At 42.8% G+C, this 17,493-nt stretch overlaps 1 non-coding gene across 1 annotated transcript; it reads left to right on the top strand.

The window, feature by feature from the left end:
• Nucleotides 1-716: 716 nt before the first annotated feature.
• On the top strand, nt 717-789 carry Trnar-ccu (transfer RNA arginine (anticodon CCU)). Its single transcript has one exon. It is a non-coding gene; the product is annotated as a tRNA-Arg (tRNA).
• The last annotated feature ends 16,704 nt before the right edge of the window (nt 790-17,493 follow it).

The following is a 17,493-nucleotide window of genomic DNA, read 5'->3' on the forward strand; positions in this document are numbered from 1 at the left end:
CTGTAAGGGGTGGGTGGGGGTCAGACCAAGCGTTACGGTTCATACAAAAATATTAAATCGTTCATACAAAAAGTGTCACAAGGGGGAGGAGTGGCTCTAAAACTGCCAAAATTCGCGCTTCGTAATTTGTGTTATTTTTAATAATTCATTATCCTAAAAATGCCCACCACGCGAAAGTATACGAACTCATCTTTCATATTCCGGGTAAACTAAAATGTTTTATATATTTTTAAAACAAATTTTAAATTTTCGGCGATTTGTTACCGAATACGACAACAATAAGCCAACTAACTACCTTAAAGTTTTTTTTTTAATTAATAAGAGACAAAAAACCTAATCGAATTATATTTTTGTCAACCAAGAAACAACTACTTTGAAACGGCGGCGAAAAGAGTGACAAAAGTGCCCAGCAGATTCTCGAGTAATTGCGGCTCCCCACCTCTCGGCAAAGAACCACAACCGTCGAATAATCGTCACCGAGTATGACTCACGTGGTAAGTCAGCTATCTAGTGGTCGCGGCCAGCGCCGCCCGGCCAGGAAACACCACCATCGCATCGTCGAACCTCCGTCGCCATGTGTGACCCCATCAGTGCCAAGCAAGCTCTCCAGTGATCGCGGCGCCCCGCCGTCCGGCAAAGAACCACCACCGTCGAATAATAGTCACCGAGTGTGACTCACGTGGCAAGCCAGCTCTCGAGTGGTCGCGGCCAGCGCCGCCCGGCTAGCTCAGTCGGTAGAGCATGAGACTCCTAATCTCAGGGTCGTGGGTTCGGGCCCCACGTTGGGCGCCAATTAAAACAAACTCCTGTGACGTCCCTACGTCTATGGAGTGGACGTCCTTACGTCCTTAACCGGCTAACCTCGTTCTCTTATATCTCAGGGTCGCGTATGACCTGCTTAGGGGACACACAAATCCAAAACCGAGGTGGACAACAACAAAAGCAAACCACTTCCATGCAAGGCTAGTATGTCATAATTGAAAGAGACAATTTTACATTTTATTTATTTTTATTCTTATTCATATTTGTTTTTGGGGGTTAGTATGTTTGGTTTAGTACCGTTGCGGCCGTTTGAGGAAGGAGAGAAGCATACCTTTGATGGTCGAACCGGGGTCGACGAGCGAGGGGAGAGCGTGGGTTCATGACTGGTTCCGGGAGGTTGCTAGCTTAATTTTTACCCGCTCGGAGGGACAATTGTTACCGAATACGACAACAATAAGCCGACTAACTACCTTAAAGTTTTTTTGAATTAATAAGAGACAAAAAAACTAATCGAATTATATTTTTGTGAGACTCAGCATGCAGTACCCAAAAGGTGGAATAATTTGGTTCATGTCCGGTTATTCCACCTTAACCGTGTACCCACTAACGCTAAGCGAATCACCCCTAAGAGGGCGAGGTAGAAAACGTCATCGCAAGATCCGGAGCGAAAAAGGTGAGAGAAGAAAAGAAGAAAAAAGGAGGAGAAAAAAAAGGGGATTCAGGCAGTAACAGCGAGAGCTATCGGACGTAAAAAAACCGTGTCCGGGAAAATACATTTTAACCTAAACCTAAAAAGCGCGTGTGACTTCGGAACGAAGCTAGACTAGCTGGACTAGTGGCCACGGCTTCGAGCCGTCCTGCAAGGAACCACCACCATTGATCCGCCGTCGCAACTGCTACTCGAGCCTGAGAGTGTGAAGCAAGTTTCCGTAATCGGTACCGGTTCTCCGCCGTCCGGAAAGAAAATCGACGCGGCTTTCCGCCGCCTGGCCAAGAAACAACCCCTTTGAAACGGCGTCGAATTATCGTCATAGAGTGTGACTCACGTGGCAAGCCAGCTCTCGAGTGGTCGCGGCCAGCGCCGCCCGACAAGGAACCACCACCGTCGAACCTCCGTCGCCAAGTGTGACCCCATCAGTGCCAAGCAAGCTCTCCAGTGATCGCGGCTCCCCGCCGTCCGGCAAAGAACCACCATCCCCAAGTGTGAAGAACCGTGCTAGCAACCTTCCGGAACCAGTCATGAACCCACGCTATCCCCTCGCTCGTCGACCCCGGGTCGATTATCAAAGGTATGCTTCTCTCCTTCTTCCCCAAACGGAAGCAACGGTACTAAACCAAACATACTAACCCCCCAAAACAAATATGAATAAGAATAAAAATAAATCTGTACTAACCTTGCATGGAAGTGGTTTGCTTTTGTTGTTGTCCCCCTCGGTTTTGGATTTGTGTGTCCCCTAAGCAGGTCATACGCGACCCTGAGATATAAGAGGACGAGGTTAGCCGGTTAAGGGCGTAAGGACGTTCACTCTACTGACGTAGTGACGTCGCAGGAGTTTGGCAATTAACTTTGAATGAACTGAGCTCGAGTGGCGATCTCTCTTCGCTTGTGTGGTCGGGTCGGGATCTGACGACCAAACTGGCACAACCTCACACAATCCTACTTCATTGAGCGCCGTTGCTGATGAAGCAAGTGTGTAGGAGCCGGACAATACTAAATACTCATCTTACTTGGTTGGCATGTGTACAAAAATACATATGAGAGAGTTAGTTCTGAAAATGTATTGGAGAGATCGGCTGGTACCTGGTGCTGGGAATTTGGTTTCATCAGTACCCGCTAAGCTGCGGTGGACGACGGAGGTCCTTCGTAGCTTAGTATGGAAAGCACCTGTCATGCGAACTGGGGTCGTGGGATCAAAGCCCACCCAAGGGGCGGTTACCCTCCAATACCTTTTCCGAACTAAATCTATCACATGTTGTACATATGCATAATCAAGTTTCAGACATAGTTTTTAAGATTTATTTATCAATCAATTCGCAAACCTTCCACCTATTTGCTAATTGAATTAAAACTATTGATTATAAACGTCAAACTATTGAACATTTTAGTTCTATCACACCTGATAAAACTTCAAATCAACCAATTCCATTCATGCACCCCCAACACGGACATCAGATTGATGTAAGGTACGCACCTTTTGGCCCACCGCTTCATTTTCTTTCGAGATTTCACGGTCTGGTAACAACAGCTCGGCGTCCTTGGCGTTAAGTGGTGTCTGTGGCGATCGTGGCAGTTGCAGCAGCGCGTCATTTACGGTCAAGATTTCACGGAGCGTGTACCAGCCAGCGAATCATCGGATGGCGATCATAATGCAATTAAAATCAATCGGTCCTTTATTAGGACCACCATCATACACAGAAGAGAATTTGTTTTACCGAAGTGAAAATTCATGAAACAATGGCGGCCATCGGCGGTGGTTGCCGCAGAAAACTTGTCATCAGTAGGAACATCACTCAAGTGAAATATTTCATCGATATTGTAGCCCCCATGCTGTTAGTAATTGTAAAAGTATTTCAAACACCGGTTTTTTGTTAGGACCATTACTATACAAAGAGAAGGGTTTGATCTGTCGTGTTTGAATTTGATGCTTGAATTTGCGAAAAGATTTCTTTTTATACTGCTGAATGGCTACAGACGATAGCGCGGTAAATAGATTTTGCAGCAACCACCGCAAACGGACAGCTCTCATGTTGCTGGGACCACTACCGACCATTATAGTCACATTCAATTTGAAGAGATAATTCGTCTCAAATCAACTATCTTCCTATCAAAATGGCCATCATAAAAGGACGCGATATACGTGTCTTAATGCGCCTTTACAACCACAGACAGAAATCAAACGATTATCCGAATCGGAAAAGAAAATTTCATTTCGTACCACTAAATGGCTGTAGCAGTTACCACGGCTGATAAATTTTCTACAGCAGCCGACGGCCATTATTGATGTCGTTGGGATCGCGAAAAAGGCAATCATAACCATTTAATTTTTTTTTTTTACTTTAAACAATTTTCGTCTAAATCCAACTCTTTTCCGTTTCAAATGGAGGTTTAGAGAAGAATCTTTTTACGTCTCTTGAAACCTTGTTGAGAATGAGCAACATTTCGAGAAACTTTCACTTTCAACCATTAACTGAGTGACTCGCGCTCGGGAAAGCAGCTTTCTCATATCCAATAAAGTAGATTCATCAGAAAATGTTTGTATTATTTTCAGTGATGTGTCTTTATAATTAATATCAGCAACCAAACGATTATCCTAATCTAGCGAGAAAGTTTTACGTTGTACCGTTGAATGACTATAGACGCTACCGCGGCGATTAAATTGCCTGCAGCCGACGCGACGGTCATCATTGATGCTGTTGGAACAGCAACCAACCGATTGTCCGAATCTTGCGAGAATATTTCACTTTTCATATCAGATTTTTCTTAATCCACTATTATATACAAGAGCAAGTTTAATATTGAGAGAAGTTTTCACCACATTACTAAGCACATTCTCATGGTGACTGTCGAAAATTGGATGGCGTCGTTCTTGAACTCTGTGGCGGCAGTCGGGAGGTAGATGCGAAAGAAAATTATACACAAGGATGCGCCTTTCTAAATATTAAGCACAATCTAGCAATAAAATTTCACTTTCCATTGCAAAATGGTTACAGACGCTACCGCGGCGATTAAATTCACTGCAGCAGCCACCGCCGACGGCCATCACTGATGTTACCATAATTGTCATCAAATTTTCTGTTCCTGTAAAGAATATTCGTCACATATCCAGTGTCTTCCATTTAAAATATTGATCCTGAAAAGGACCGGTTTATGTGCCTTGATACATATCCGCGGACGATTGTTGCGGATTGCCACTCAATGCTTCACCACGATTTGATGTACCGTTGTACACCTGAGTACTGAGATTTTCATTTTCATTGAGAGAGGTCACGCGATATTTACATTTTATTTTCTCTCGCTTTCAAAGAAAACATAAACAATGAAAGGAATTCCGCTAAATTTTCACGGATTTTTATTTCATGAAAGCGCATCAAACTATTGTAAACAAGCTGTTTCTTCTTCAATAATGTTACTTCTAACTCGAAAATCAGGAACAATATAATCATTTTATCGACTAGTCATCGTTATTTGCACAGATCTATTAAAACTATTTAGAAATTTAGATTTCAAAACAAAGCAACATTCCCATCATGACTGCTTGTAATGTGACAGATGACCGGGAACCCGCTACATTTTCATTTGGTCTCTTGAAAATGAAAATGCAACTTTTTTGCTTTCACATGACGATCACGAAAACTAACAGCAAGGAGATAGACTTTACTAAGGTGGCGCAGATCAGCGCTGCGTGCCACTAGTTCTCTCTTTTACTCTCCCACTGATCTTATGCAACGCAAATAGTGACGTCACTATTTGCGTTGCATAAGAACAGCGGGAGAGTGAAAGAGATAGCGCCACCTTAGTAAAATATAGCTCATTGAACTAACAGTACTGCACTTGAGTACTGTTTATTCTCAGGTTGACATTGATAGATCTGTAAGTGAAGTACCTAGCAATGTAGTGGATGTGGATCTTTCAAATAGACGTTCAAATGGTACTGTCAGCGATACGTCAGACCAGAACATCATTTTCTCATTCTTTCATCGTTCGCAATTTATATTTTTATTCATTCAGTTTTACGTGATCCTGTAGGTACAGACCTTATTTTCAGGGCAAGGAAATTTACATAAAAAAATGTTATACAAAATGGAAAACTAAATAATTGGAATTAGGGGGAATGACGGCTTTGACAGGTTTTGTTCTATTATTGTCAGGGGGATTTTTTATGACTGATTATGCTCAAATTCGGCCTAAACGTTCTTTGCATATCAAAGAATATGTGGCCAAATTTCATAAAATTTGGTCGACAAAAACCCCCCTGACAATAATAGAACAAAACCTGCCAAAGCCGTCTTTCCCCCTACATGGATTTGTTCTATTTTATCGAAAGCTTGCCCTAAGTGAACTTTTGAATGCGTTAATGGAGTATTGTTGTTTTACCGACAACGGGAGTCGGTTCCTGTGATGAGGACACTCTTCCTCATAGATGATGTGTGCCGTGGAATCACAAAAGCACGAGCACGTTCCAGTTGACCGCGTAGAAGGTGTTGCTGGAGATAGTCAGGCAGATTACCAACAAAGCCTTGTCATATAAAGCAGCAGATCCTTTCGTGGCAGTTCGTTCGTATGTCATGACCAATTATTGTGTTGATTACTCTATACGTTGATTATCTGTGCTTGATGTTATGTACGAAGCGTACAGATGCTTTAAAGCAGCGGTCAAGTTGATCTTTCAGTACTGCAGACAATCCAGGGTAATAAATCACGTCACAGTAGGTAAAATATGGCAGGATCACCGATTGAACGAGCTTCATTTTTGTTGGGAGTGGTAGTACAGGTGCAAATCTCCGGAAGGTACGAAGCGTTCCAAAGACTTTGGCCGTTACGTCGTTCACTAGTGGAACCCATTTGAGGTGTTTATCCATTCGTAGCCCAAGATTGATAACACTCACTGTTCGAAGTAGCTATCACAGATCCACAGAAAACAATGTCCACGGTAGGTACAACTGCACAGTTTTCTTTTGAGAAGATGATTGCCTGGGTCTTATTAGGATTCGGAAAGAGATTATTCAGTGTGGCTCATTGCGCAATATGCTGGAGTTCTGTGTTGATCATGGCAATATTTTTATTTATTTATTTATCTTCTTCTTCTATGATGTTGAGATTTCCTTCCTGACGATTTAAGTCGCGAACGGGTTGACCGATTTGCAAGATTTTTTCCCTAATCGATTCGTTTTGGGATCCACAAGGTTTGTATATACACAAAGTTGGTGAATTTAACGGGGAAAGGGAAAAATATTTAAAATACAATTTTGGGTCAGCTGTTGAGGAAAACAAAACAATCGCACGGAAATTGATCTAGAGTGCGGTGCTGCAAATAGTTCAGTATATGACATTTGCAACATAAACACCCGGGCAAAGCTGGGTATTTTTCGCTAGTTTGTTATAAAGGAATCAATTCTCAATTCTCTTATTATAAAGGCTGAACAACAGTGCGCTTAAGCAGGAGCCCTGTGGTGTTCCATCAGTTACTGGGAGCTGGGATGATAGTACGTCACCACTTTTAACAGCTTGAGACCTCTGGCTAAGAAAAGAGCGGATTAGATCACAAGCCTCACGATCGAAGTGGAACTCGTCGTACAGCTTTCCTTGAAGTTTCCTGTGGTCTACACAATTAAAAGCGAGGGAAAAATCGACTAGTACCATGACCGTACAGCGATTGTCGTCAAAGTTATGGAAAATGTCATGTGTAACCTTAGCTGTCCGGTATCCGAACTGGGTTATCGGCAAGTAGAGTTGGTCTAGCTTCATCTCCGTTGATGTGATTAATTACTTGGTCTAGCAAAATCTTCTCAAGTACTTTACTCAAAGCAGGAAGCACACTGATCGGCCTAAAGTCTTTGGGCTTCCCGGGGTTTGCAACCTTAGGAATAGGTGTAACATGTGCTTTCTTCCAAATATCCGGGAAGGTTTGTGCATCTATTATAGCATTATAAAGATGCACAAGCAGAGGAAAGATGAAAGGCGATAGCATTTTTATAAAAGAGATTGGTATCCCATCTGTTCCTTCTGCGCTTGTTTGGACTTCCATAACTTTCACAGCCACTTCCGCAGCAGTTGTTCGACGGAAATTGAATCTTTCACCCTGCCTTTCGTTATGAACCGCAACTCTTGGATGTGCAGATTCTGAGCTAGTTCGATTACCGGTTCTCATCTGCTGATGACCAACGCAGAAAAAGGTATTCAGTTCTTCAACATCTATTTGATCGTTTTGCAGGTTCGCTTTGCTGTTGTATACACCTTCACGCCGGATGTTGTTCCACAACTTTTTCGCTGGGAGATCCTGACCGAAATATTTCACACCATAACGCCTTTCAGCAGTCGAAATTATCGACACCACTCGATTTCTTTTGATTGGGTAATCCTTCCACTGCTCGCTACTCCTACTCCTGTATGGGTTACGTTTGTACAGGTTATGTGCTAGTTCTCTTATAGCTATCGCCTGCTCAATTTCAAGGTTAATCGATGGTGTCCGCTTATCCTTGGCCATAATTATCCGCTCAGGTACGTGACGTTACATTAGTTGTTGAAGTTCGCATGTTCCTTGGTAATCCACTTGCAGGGCCACAACATCAACATTCCTGAAGTCCTTTATCTTAATTCTCTGAGGTGCCGCTCTTCGTATCCGTATGTCACAGATGAGAAAGATCGTTTCATGATCCGAAATACTGTTCGGACTACACAGAAATAAAAAATGAAAAGTAAACAGCGCGTAAAACTTGAGATGCGGAAATTTACACTATTCTACGCGGAAATGGACCTCTTCCTAACAAGTTTGCTTACAACTTGCAAGCAATATTGACGATTCACATCAAATATTGTATACATTTAGGCTAAATCACGCGTGGAATTAAGCTAATAATGATGTTCCATTTATGTGCATCATCTTTAGCGTAAATTTCAGTGGATTTTTCTATCTGTGTAGTTTTGGCTGCTACAATTGTTTGAGGGCAATCTGTTATCATAAGATCTATTGTTGTTGCGGTTCGTTCAGCAATCCGAGTAGGAGGAGTGGGTAGGATCGAGAGATTGAAAGTACTATGTATTCTAGTCAACGCCAAGTAGTTCCTTGTCTGCTGCGAGGGATGCGAAACGTTAACGTTGATGTTGAAATCGCCTAACAAGAAGATACGGTCGAAGGCGTATTCTTGAACATCAAACAGTAATTTCTCGTACTCTTGGGCGAAACATGGATTCGAGACGACTGGATCGTAAACAACAATCATACCAATGTTTAGGTCATTGATTTTCACTTGTACCACAAGGTATTCGACTCTTTGAGAAACAGAAACGTTCGTGCTAAAAAAAATGCTCCGATATTTTAGCTGCGCCACTTTGTCTACTATTCAACCTATCACTCCAGCAGAGGAAACTTCCAGTGCAGTGGAAATGTTCCCAGTTTTCAAGAAAGGCGACAAACGACTAAACGAGACGTGAAAAACTACCGTGGCATTACATCACTCGGAGTGGAGTCGAAAGAGTTCGAGTCGCTGATGAACGATAGAATGTTCGCTTCCTGCAGGAATTACATCAGCACGTATCAGCATGGTTTCTTTCCTGGCCGCTCTGTGGAAACGAATCTTGTCAGTTTTACTTCGTTTTGCATGGAGAACATGAGTAAAAAATTCCAAATTGATGCCGTTTACACCGATCTCAAACCTGCTTTTGACAAAGTTAATCATGACCTACTGCTTGCAAAACTAGAAAAAAATGGCTGCTCTTTTGCTTTATGCACCTGGCTCCGATCTTATCTGGTTGGACCCCAAATGTCGGTCAATATTGGAAATAATTCATCCGACTATTTCTCGAATCTTTCTGGAGTTCCACAAGGTAGCACCCTTGGACCATTGCTATTCTCGCTTTTCATAAGCGATGTAACCCTTATTTTGCGACGTGGAGGTATGCTGCTGTTGTTTGCCGATGACCTTAAAATGTATGTAGTGGTTCGAAACCTCACATACTACTATGAACTACAGAACCTTCTTGAAATCTTCCATGGCTGGTGTACTCGGAATATGATGGTTCTAAGCATTCCTAAGTGCTTAGTCATAAGTTTCCGACGAACGACTAATTTCTATTATTATTTATTTATTTATTTACGACTAATTTCATCCAGTTTGAATACAGTATTGCTGGTTCTCCACTTCAACGGGTTGATCATGTAAAAGACCTAGGAGTTATTTTGGATGAAAAGCTTACCTACACCCATCACTTCTCAAATACCATCGATAGAGCCAATCGCCTGCTTGGGTTCATGTTCAAAATCTCCAATGAGTCTCAAGATCCGTTGTGTTTCGAAGCGTTGTACTGCTCTCTGGTACGCTCAATACTAGAGTTTGCATCTGCTTTTGGAATCCCTACCAGGCTGTATGGAGATAGCGGTTCGCATCTGTCCAAAGAAGATTCGTAAGATATGCTTTGTGCAGCCTTCCATGGAATGACCTGTTGAATTTGCCTGCTTATGCTGATCGCTGTCGTCTACTCGGGTTGGATACTCTAGCCAAGCGGAGGAATGTTGCTCAGTGTGTTTTTATTGCCAAGATCTTAACATCCGAATACGAATACGCACCTATCCGAACGCTTCGATCGCGAGCTCTACTACACGAGGAGCCACAAGCAACAAATTATGCTGCTAACAGTTCCATTGTCGCCATGATTCGGTATTTCTGCTAATGCCGCTGTGACCGGGGATCCAGGCGAAGGTGGTATCGGGGATCATACCTGGAAGGATTCCCTGGATCCAGGGGTGTTTTGAAATCTCACTTTGAAGGGTGGAAATTACACTTGCGGAGTCCGTGAAGACCACGATTGGTATGTTTGACGGGAGGGTGGCCGCGACAAAAATATTGCACTGACGAGGTAGGCACCCCGATTTGACCAGATTAGGTCCACAGACTCCAAAGCCAACCCCTCGGTTGGAGACGGATCCGTCGGTATACCGAATCTCACTGTTTCGAAAACGTGTTGCAATGAGTTCCAGTACGGATAATCGGAGTTCATCTGTGTTATCACCTCTTTTGAACCGGGAGGTCGATGTTAACAGGAGGCATCGGCCAGCATTTTGCTCCGTTCCATTGGACCCGTGCCACTGAGTGGAGACTGGTACCGGCTACACTTCTCAGGATCCGGTAAGTCTCATCGAGGAGAGGGATCCTGGCATCTCCTGAGGTGGTAGCATCGAAAGTGGCAGCTTTGCGACAGATGACCATCGAAGTCCGATGGCGGAAAGGAAGAATGCCGGCATCAATCATTTCATTTCATTTATTTAGTCTACATCTAAACAGATAACACTGAATCAACAATTTGACGCCACAATACACGGTTCGAGGCCGCATCTCTCCATCCTCGAATACGCCCCACGCTCGCCAAGTCGTTCTGCACCTGGTCTGCCCATCTCGCTCGCTGCGTTCCACGTCGTCTCGTACCTGCCGGATCGGAAGCGAACACCTTCTTTGCAGGGTTGCTGTCCGGCATTCTTGCAACATGCCCTGCCCATCGTACCCTTCCGGCTGTTATCTACCTTCTGGATACTGGGTTCGCCGTAGAGCTGGGCGAGCTCGTGGTTCATTCTTCGCCGCCACACACCGTCTTCTTGCACACCGCCAAAGATGATCTTAAGCACCCGTCTCTCGAATACTCCGAGTGCTTGCAAGTCCTCCTCGAGCATTGTCCATGTTTCATGTCCGTAGAGGACAACCGGTCTTATTAGCGTCTTGTACATGACACATTTGGTGCGGTGGCGAATCTTTTTCGACCGCAGTTTCTTCTGGAGCCTGTAGTAGGCCCGACTTCCACAGATGATGCGCCTTCGTATTTCACGACTGACATTGTTATCAGCCGTTAGCAAGGATCCGAGGTAGACGAATTCCTCGATCACCTCGAAGGTATCCCCGTCTATCGTAACACTGCTTCCCAGGCGGGGCCCGCGCTCTGTTCCGCCCACAAGTATGTACTTTGTCTATGAGGCATTCACCACCAGTCCAACTTTTGTTGCTTCACGTTTCAGGCGGGTGTACAGTTCTGCCACCTTTGCAAATGTTCGGCCGACAATGTCCAGGTCATCCGCGAAACAAATAAATTGACTGGATCTGTTGAAAATCGTACCCCGGCTGTTACACCGGCTCTCCGCATGACACCTTCTAGCGCAATGTTGAACAACAGGCACGAAAGTCCATTACCTTGTCTTAGTCCCCGGCGCGATTCGAACGAACTGGAGTGTTCGGCCGAAATCTTCACACAGTTTTGCACACCATCCACCGTTGCTTTGATCAGTCTGGTAAGCTTCCCAGGGAAGCAGTTCTAGTCCATAATTTTCCATAGCTCTACGCGGTCTATACTGTCGTATACCGCCTTGAAATCAACGAACAGGTGATGTGTTGGGACCTGGTATTCACGGCATTTTTGAAGGATTTGCTGTACAGTAAAGATCTGGTCCATTGTTGAGCAGCCGTCAACGAAGCCGGTTTGATAACTTCCCTCGAACTCATTCACTAATGGTGACAGACGACGGAAGTTCTCACACTCCAGCTTGTCGCCTTTCTTGTAGATGGGGCATATAACCCCTTCCTTCAACTCCTCCGGTAGCTGTTCAGTTTCCCAGATTCTGGCTATCAATTTGTGCAGGCAAGTGGCTAGCTTTTCCGGGCCCATCTTGATGAGCTCAGCTCCGATACCATCCTTACCATTGGTCTTTAGCTGTTGGATGGCATCCTTAACTTCCCTCAAGGTGGGGGCTGGTTGGCTTCCATCGTCCGCTGAACTGACGTAGTCATCTCCTCCGCTGCCTTGACTTTCACTTTCGAAACAGCCTTAAAAATCCAAAATCGGCCAAACAATAAAAAAGTTATAGCAAATTCAATTTGGGGTCAATTTGACCCCAGAGCACAGACAACGTAAGTATTTTTGAGCACAGACAGAAGGTTAATGAGACTAACGCGGGATTTACATGCTACCTTCACCGCCCGGAAGTGCGGTAAAAAGGCTATTTGACGGTCGATGTCGACGTCAAGCATCGGGATCATCTTCCGGTTGGGGATGGCATCCGAGCCGAGCTTTATGAAGGGTCCTGCTAACTTATGCCGGCCGCTGCGGATGTCTGGTTCAGCAGGCTGCCGGGGGTCCGCGGGAATAAGGGTTGAGTTATAGACTACAAGCAGCGATAGTCTTCTGGAATTCGGCTGGGTACTGGGAAACTGCTACCAGGGACGCGAAGTAGTCACCTAGAGCATTGGAAACTTGTGCAGGGTCGGAAATTGTGCGGTTACCCTCATCGAGGTGGATGAGAGTCGCCCTCCATTTTCCACTAATTGCATTTACTCGTCCTCAAAGCTCGACGGAAGGCTGGGACGAGTTGATGCTGCCGATGAAATCCTCCCATTGTACTACTTGGACTTGATGATTATCCTCCGCCTCCCTGATGATTATCTTACATTGCCGACGCTTCTCCTTGTAAGACTCCAGGGCATCAGGTCTAAAGGGGTGGTCGCTGCTGAGCCTCCTTAGAGCAAGTAAGGCCTTGCGTCTGGCTTTAACAGCGTGCCGAGTTTTTTTTCTGTTTATTTTATACTTTGACGGAAATCTAAGCGAAAAAGTGTTTGCTGGATGGCGGTGCAAATCTCGGTAAAAATTAAACATGTTGTTGGAATCCCGGTAAAAAATAAAGTTTGAATAAAACCGTCTAAGACGAATTAAGTACTATCCATTTAATTCCACCAGTTAATTTTCGTTATCTTTGCAGATACGTATTTCGACCACAACTGTGTGGTCGTCTTCAGTGTCTTGTATTTGACTCGACTGAAGACACTGAAGACGACCACACAGTTGTGGTCGAAATACGTATCTGCAAAGATAACGAAAATTAACTGGTGGAATTAAATGGATAGTACTTAATTCGTCTTAGACGGTTTAATACATTCCACTAAACGAGCTTAATATATTTTTCTGAAAGTTTGAATGTTATTTTTTTAACTCGAATTTTGCTTATTTGACTAATACATATAGTCATATTCAGTGTTGTAAAATGTCATTTGCATTCGTTTGTATAATTTTCCCATAACTTTTTTCAGAAGTTAGCTATTGATTATTGATGTATGACGAACTTATAGAGCTTAAATGTGCCTACAACTTTGTCTAACAAGACGTTGTTGTAAATATGTAATCTGGGGCGTGGGAGGCAAAATGTCATTCAAATGACATTATGTCAAATGACACGTGACATTTTGGAGAGTTTTCACTCTCCAGCCTTAGATGTTGTATTTAGAGCAATGTACCCTTGAACAAAAATATAGCCCTACTCAAGCGTTATGAGTATATCTAAAATCATGATGTGAATTTTACTTCTGAAGAAAGTTATTAACAAATTACTCAAATGACATGCAGATGACATTTTACAAGCCTGGTCATATTTTTCCAAATAAATTGATATAACTAGGTAACAAAAATATTCTCATAGCAAAACACGCGTCTTGAAATGCATCAAAAGTCTTCAGAAGAAGACATGATCGTAAAAATCAAAAATATTCTTCTATTTTTCGATTAGCAACAAAATAAAATTTCCATAAAGAATTAGAAATTTCCATAACAAATAAGGAAATTGCCAATAAAGAAATCAGGGTATAAGCAATAAATAGATACAAAATTTCTCTAAAATTTCTATAAACAATTAAGAATTTTCCACAAAACAAAAATAGATTAGCACTTTTTAAAGCAAAAATTGCGATTATAAAAGATAAATTTTCTTTAAAGAAATTTTGATATCCATTGAAAAAAAAAACACAAAATTTCCATAAATAAGTGGAGAGTGGCCAGTGGAGAAATATCAACTTCCACACTGATACTCTTCCCTCCCTCTTCATACGAGAGCTTGGCAGTGGTCGTGAAATTTACATCATCACAAATATTACCCTCCGCTCGCTTTCAAATCGCCTTCTATAAAACATTCTTCATGACTGCCGTATTCTAACGGAACTATCAAATCAATACTTTCGCCTCCAATTCTAACATGAACACGTACGTCTAAGTTTGGAAGATGATATTAGCATTTCCATATCATTGTAATTTCACGTAGAAATAATACACTCATATCATTAATTATAGTTGATTGAGTGTTCAGTTCAGGTATACATCAAGGTATAGAATTAAAACTTTTCAGATTTATACGCATGTTCTTAGACGCGAAATCCTCTCAAAGTTTCGGATATCTGGGTCTTGAAGGTATAGTCAAACTTGATCTTCGATATTTTTCCTGTAAAGCCGAAATCCTGAAATTGTTTGCTGAAGAAAGTGGAAACGTTGCTCTCTTCTGTGATTTTTCATAGCCAATCTAAAATGCTAGGCACAAATGTATGACCCATCCCTCTTAAATGAGATGAAGAAACAAATTGCACGTGACCTACGATAAATAAAAACAACATTTGTGATATCCACATGCGGAAACATTGGGAATTGTATATCACTCTATATTGAGGAAGCTGGTCGTATAAGTTGTGGGAAAAATTCTGCCACTTTCAATTAGCTAACTCGTTGAAAATCTGCACCACTCAAACTCTTGCACTGTTACGTATTTTCCTCCCCATGTCTATTAGGAAAACGTACGTAACTTTCGCACAACAATCCAATCAAAGCCGGCAAATAAAAAAAAACTAGAGAAAGTTTTACATTTTCCCCTCGGATCCAGTGTGGAGACATACGTTAGTTAGTTTGCACACGCAGAAGAGCGCAGCTCAGTGGAAGCAACGCATTTTCATAATACTAAAATACCCATCAAACTGCTCAATGACATCGTCTCGTCACCGATCAAAGCATGCTATGCATAAAGAAACGATGCTTGTTTCTCAGCAAACCGATTGGCTGCAGATAGCGGGCAATGACATCTACGGCTATGACATCAAAACCATCAACGATCTATCGACGATGGAGTGTGATATGAGATGATTCATCCGGTTCGATCGGTTTAATTGTGGAATAGGCATTTTGCCTTTCGCTGGGCTTTATTGATGGTCATTTACTACCGATCGGCTGGTCCTAAAGTCTTTAGTCGGCAACCGATAGAAAGTGACATTCACTCTGAGTACCATGAGCACGTGTGCTATCAAGGGATTATTGAAAGTGCTCTGCAACTCCGCAAGCTTGGACACATTTTAGTACCCATTTACTAGCAAAAGACAATTGGCAAGGCCCTGCTGCCACCCATCGGATATCCAATCTCCTGCCGCCCAAATTGATTGCTTTTATGCAAACGAAACTGAGATAAACACCGCCCGTTGCATCGCCTCTCCCGTTACGGTCCGATCGGCTGGCGTGATCGGTGGTCTTTGTAGTTGGAGATCGGTGCCTGGAGGGGACATGGAAAAAATCAACATTCCGCACATTTTAGGCGATTATCGCGTGACCAGCCACTTCAACTATAGCTTCAACGACCCTAGCGGCTGGAGGGATGGAGCTATTTTGCGATGCAGTGAAGCGAGTCACTGTGATTGGTGGCAAAGGTGCGCTGCCCAAGTTCCGTTCCATCGTAGCAGGCGTGGTAATGACAGTGATTTGAGAGAGCCGGCTTGGATGGCTTGGTTTTGGGTGATATTTAAGACCCAGATGAACATTGTTTAATACGTTGTTGTTTTGTACCAGAATTGGAAGCCTAGAAAACGAGTTTAGTGATGGAATTGAATGAAGCAATTCAAATTTGAACATTCCTAATACGAAATATTGCAGTAGAAATAAATACTGGATTGAGTCTTCAATGTTGTGTTACGTCTTAACTGAAAAATTTCGTAATTACTAGGCCCTTATATCAAACTCAGGTTCAAATGGTTTCAATTACCTTAGCTTAGCTTAGACTCAACCACAGGTCCAAATGGTTTTGGATGAAAAACAGATTATTTTGAGAGTATAAGTTACTTGTGTAGATAAAATGAAATTAATTTCATGAGAATAAATTAAGTTGTATGAGAATTTGCAAAATTAAAAGAGATTCAAGTATATCAGTTTAAGTTCATATGAAAACCCCATATTATTAATATGGAAATCACATCAAATTCAAAATACAGATCGGAGAATGAAAAACATTCATCCTTCCCAACGTGTTGGCATATTTTGATATTTAAATGATATTTCGGTGCAAATTTTTTAAATTGTTGCCTGTTCTTTTATCTTTTATGTCAATCGAATCTATATCATGTTTTGTTATGCTGTTCATGGCTCCTGCCCGGGATGCGTATGATCAACAATTGAGATATGTTCTCATACGCTAATCTAATTTGTTCGAAATCCAGAACGATTTGGAGAGCTCTGAACATCATATTTGAACGGTTACTATCGGTTTTGTCCTAAGACAATTTGACTTTGCAGACCAATTTATGTAAACTATGAAGTAATTTGAAAAAAAAATGGAACATTTGATTTCGACATATCTATATTGGATACGCAAGGTTTCTAACGACATGTATGCCCATCATGGGTTGCTAATTGGATACTTCTTTATTCTCATTTTATCCTTCTTCTTTCTAATTACTTTCTTCTTCCTTTCTATTTCTTCTTTCATCATTCATCTTCTATTTTTTTCATTCTTCGCAGAACTTCTTCCTTCCGAATCGATCTGCTGGACAGGGCAGAAAGTGTGGAAAAGTGGGCATCGAGCGGCTTCCTTCTGCCAAAGCTGTGGCACCACCAACGAGCTGGGAACCGGCTTCATAGTGCTGGGAAATATGCGCCAACGCGTGATTGGATGGCAGCCAATCAACGCAAGGATGTGCAAGCTGAGAATAAAAGGCCGATTCTTCAACTACAGCATCATCAACGTGCACAGCCCACACGAAGGGAGACCCGACGACGAGAAAGCTGGAGCTGGAGCAGACATACGATGGATGCCCACTGCGGGACGTCAAAATCGTCATCGGTGACATGAACGCACAGATAGGAAGGGAGGAAATGTATAGACCGGTCATCGGACCGGATAGTCTGCACACCGTATCGAATGACAACGGCCAAGGATGCATAAACTTCGCAGCCTCCCGCGGAAT

Source organism: Armigeres subalbatus, chromosome 3 (genome assembly GCF_024139115.2).
Source record: "Armigeres subalbatus isolate Guangzhou_Male chromosome 3, GZ_Asu_2, whole genome shotgun sequence".
NCBI lineage: Eukaryota > Metazoa > Arthropoda > Insecta > Diptera > Culicidae > Armigeres > Armigeres subalbatus.